The following is a 4,840-nucleotide window of genomic DNA, read 5'->3' on the forward strand; positions in this document are numbered from 1 at the left end:
CCCAACACCCTCCCCAACCCGGGTGCTGCTCTGCAGCACCAACCTTGGGCCCCATCTCTGTGGCACTTGAGTCATTGCCTCAAAGGAGAGTTTCTTGATGGTCAGGGTGAGCTAGAGGTGATGGCCCTATCCTAGGCATTTCGCTTCTGCTTCCAGTACCTCAGTGACTCACCCTGCCTCTTCCCTAGTCTACCTTTCAAAGCCTTCTGGTTACTGCAGCTCCTGGCTCTACCTACTTGGAGGTTCTCAGGGAAGCTCGGGCTTGACCAACTCACAAACAAATACAATATCCTGCTGAGGCGTGCTTTCTTAGGCTTATTGAGTTCTTTGAGGTTTTTGGCCAATGGGATATCACAGTGTCTCTCTAAAGCAAGCTTAATAATAGCTCGCTGGATAGTTTTATGTCAACTTGACAAGCCAAAGTCACCGCAGGGGAGGAGACTCCAATAGAGAAAAAACCCGCATAAGATTGGGCTGTAATCAAGCCTGCAGGGCATTTTCTTAATTAGTGATTAATGGGGGAGGGCCCAGCCCATTGTGGGTGGTGCCATGCCTGGGCTGGTGGTCCTGGGTTCTATAAGACAGCAGATTGAGCAAGCCATAGAGAGCAAGTCAGTAAGCAGCCCCCCTCCATGGCCTCTGCATCAGCTCCTGCCTCCAGGGTCCTGTCCTGCTTGAGTTTCTATCCTGACTGCTTTTGATGATGAGCTGTTAAATGGAACTGTGAGTGAAATAAACACTTTCATCTTCAACTCACTTTTTGGTCATGGTGTTTCATTACAATAGTAACCCTCCCCAAAATAGTAAGTAATATTATTACCATTAAGAGATGACGGATGAGGTTCCCTTCTCCTTTGCTCATCAGATGATAATCAAGAGTTTTCTTTCTACATTGCTCTTTAATAAGCTTTGTGGCTCATCCAAACATGGACAGCATAGACTTCCTTCCCTCAGGGAACCTAAAGATGATGTTGGGAAGGCAAACAATGCAACAGAGTGCACAGGCCACTCCATGTCACCGTTTGGGGGCATAGCTAGGAATGATGCAGACCTAACACATGCCGTGCTCTGAGGGTCTGAAGAAAAGTCATTCAAGTGGTCAGTGTTGGCTTCAGAAAGGTGGTGTGGAGTACGGAGGGCTGGGTAGCCATTAGCTCCATGATCAGGGGAGATAGGGCTGTCTAGTTGGCGGCAAACCGGAAGTGAGGTAAACAAAGGTATAATCAAGGTGGTTGGAGGAAAGCTTCCCATGGGTGGGAAATGCGTGTCAACGTGTGGCACATCTTATTTTTGTCCGTTTGGTGACAAGTGACCTTGGTAAGACCACAAGATAAGATCTTGCTTCCCTGTTGGGTGCCACCTGAAACCGAGAACAAAGACAGAGTATTGAAACCCAAGGACAATGGCTTTTCTACTTCCTCTGGAACCCGTGGGAAATGGCACACATCTGGGCAGGCACCTGAAGGCTAAACCAGGAAACAGGAAGTCATTTGGGATTTTTTTTATAAACAGCCTCATAATAATGGCATTTGTCTTCTTGAGATGGTCTTTATTATTATTATTAAGAATCTATTGGTACATGGTTTGTACTTTTTTTTTTTTTTTGGTTTTTCGAGACAGGGTTTCTCTGTGGCTTTGGAGCCTGTCCTGGAACTAGCTCTGTAGACCAGGCTGGTCTCGAACTCACAGAGATCCGCCTGCCTCTGCCTCCCGAGTGCTGGGATTAAAGGCGTGCGCCACCATCGCCCAGCTCTGGTACATGGTTAATAGCTTATTCAAACCCCAGCTAGCCAGGGATGAAAAAAAATCTTAGTTTTGATGGGTAAATTCTTTGTTAATAAGAACAGCAGAGTTGGGAGGGAAGTATGTATGTCTTGAGACCATCATGAGAAAGCGTTTCCAGGGGGACTGGTGATTATGAGGCATTCTGAATAACACCTTGTTCAAATGTCACCATTGCAGGCGCCATTATCAAGCAGCTTAGGAAACAAACCATACCACAGATGGATACTATCGCTGCATCATGGCCGGGGAAAGTACTAATATAGAGGGTCTCAGGGAAAGGGAGACGTTTTAAACTAATACTTTAAAATTTCATGTGTATGAGTGTTTGTCTGTCGAGGCTGCCTGTTTCCCGAGGAGGCCAGAAGGGGGCGATAGATCTCCTGGAATTGGAGTTACACAGTTGTGAGCCACCAAGAGGGTACTAGGAATGGAATCAGAGCTGTCCTGCAGCAGCAGCAAGTGCTTTCAGCCACAGAGGCACCTCTCCAGACCCACTTCCATAAGTATTTTTATTCATTACAATAGACTTTTGTCCCTGAAAGGTAATGAAATATGGAATGTCATGTCAAAGGATACATTTCAAGTTGTTATTGGATTCAGAAGGAATGAAGTATTAATGAAGGCCTTCTGCTGGGGGAGAGGAATGTGAACGGCTGTCTCACATCCGGTATAAAATCGATGGTCATCTTTGGGCTTATATGCAAAGATGTGAACTGAAGACGGAGAAGAAATACCGGGGACAGCACTAACATGGCTCTCTCTCAAATGTTATAGTCATTTCTCTCTTCATCTTCATCTCAGAGGTTATCTGAAATTCCAAGTGTACCTTTGGAAAGACGCAGATCGTTCTGGGAAGAAGGCAAGAATGACAGGGGAGAGAAAGAGAGAGGCAGATAAAGTCTAAGGTCGGGGGTGTGTTGAGGGAGCAAATCTCAGAGGAGGCCTACAGGAAGACACTTGACTATGGCAGGGGACTTTTGGGCGTGACATCAACAAGGAGTATGCAGACTGTTCTAGAGCAAGGATGGTCTGGCTTTCTGTTGTAGCCTAACAACCCCCCCCCCCCAAACACTCAGTAACTTGGATCAACAACTATCTTATTATATCTAAAGAGTTTGAGAGTTAGGTGAAATTGGGGGCCATTGGCATGATTCTACTGTCTGCAGACCTGTGGACGTTATTTCGTCATTTCTACCGTCATTTTCAGAGGGGGAAGAAAAGACACCGAGTTGGTTGAAAGCACAGGCCCTGGAGTCTGAACGGCGCCGTCCTTCCCTACCTGTGTGGCCTCGTAAGAGACGCTTCGCCTCTAAGTGTCAGTTTTCATATCTGTAAAATAGGACAACTTCCTTGTGGGATTTTTATGAGGCATCATAGATGTAAGTGCTTGTTATAGTTATGTTTTTGTTTCTCTGGGAATAATATCTATTCCATGCAGGAGGGAGCGAAGATATAGCAGATACAGCCCCTCTTATCAAGCAACCCAGGAGACAAGCCTGATTCCACAGCCGGTTAGTGTAACATGGAGCATGTCCAACGGTAGCTGGGACACGGCTAGTGGACGGGAGAGAGTGTGAACCTAGAAGACTCCTTGGGAGGTGTGAAAGCTAATCCTGGTTGCTTGATTATATCTGGAATCAATAAGTTTAAGCTGCTGGGCGTGTCTTTGAGGAATATTTTTGGCTGGGCTATTTGAGGAGGAAGACCCACCTGAAGTCAGGACCCCACGTTCTGGTGCAGCCCACATTAAAGGGCTTGGAGGAAAGGAACTTCTGATTTTTTCCCTTGCCCTCACTCACTGGTGAGTCCATCTACCCCGCTGCGGAGGCAATCCTTCGCCAATATGAGAACTTCTTCAGGATTCCAATGTCGACTGAAGATGAGCAGCCCTCCCAGAATCCTCCAGGGCTCCAGGGCCAAATCCAGACGACTGAGACATCCAGTAGAGTGACAATTCATGGATTGTTGGCCTTCCCATCGGGAGACAGATATTGTTGGGCTGCCCGACCACAGCCTGTGAGCCTGTCTAACACATTTCCCTTCCTCCGGAACCTCCAAGTGTATATGCACATATATATTTATTTCCTATATATTTATTTCATAATATTCTAGCAGTTTTTCTCCTCTAGAGACCTGACTAATATTCTAGGCAAGAACGTCTTTAAATGAGCAGAAGGGGATCAGGGCTGCAGGGAGAGCGGAGAGATGAGGAAGATGAAGGGGTGCAGTAAGGTACTGAGTAGTTTTGGGGGGATGGCCGTGAGCTGAGCCTGCAATGCAAGCGGGGCAAATGAGAAGTTCTGAAATTCCACCCTAAGCCCTTTATCCTGTTTGCTCAGTTTCTTTTATACTTCTGCACTGAAGCATTCCATACTAAGCCACAGCTGGATGGAAATCTCAGGCTTATTTCAGAAATTTGCATGTGTGTGTGTGTGTGTGTATGTGTGTGTTGCTTGATAATGTCTCTATGTTGACTTTTAATACAGAAATACGTTTGAGGACTTGCTATTAGGTAAAAGGGCAAGCCCATATGACCTACATTTCCATGGTGGGACTTCTGAACTTGGCACAAGATAGGGTGCCATATGGGACTTGAGGGGGCAGAAACTGGGTTGAGAGCAACAGCCAATGTCAGGGGTAGGTATGGATGACAGAACTTACGGAAGGGGAGGGTCTAGCGGCTTGGAGTGAAAGGGGTCACTGAAGATGACGGGAAGATGTCTCAGTGTTTGCAGACACATGCTCAAAGCCAGACTCTGCCGCCTTGTTAGCCTCACAGCCCTTCCTCACTGAGAGGATGACTCTATTCCATCACTGCCTTGGGAGTCCGTGGGATTTGGATAAAAGTGATGGAGTACAGAAGCCATCTGAGAGCTATGGCACCTCGCAGGGCCTGGGGAGGCAGGGGTCTTCCTTCCTTCTTTATTTTCACAGTCCCGCATCTTAGGTCTCTAGCATGATAGGATGGCATTAAACATGGAAGAAGAAAAGAAGGAAGGGAGGGAGGGAGGGAGGAAGGAAAGAAGGGAGTTTGAGTTCCCTCTTTAAACAACCA

The sequence above is a fragment of the Microtus ochrogaster genome, chromosome 18, assembly GCF_000317375.1.
Source record: "Microtus ochrogaster isolate Prairie Vole_2 chromosome 18, MicOch1.0, whole genome shotgun sequence".
Classification (NCBI taxonomy): Eukaryota; Metazoa; Chordata; class Mammalia; order Rodentia; family Cricetidae; genus Microtus; species Microtus ochrogaster.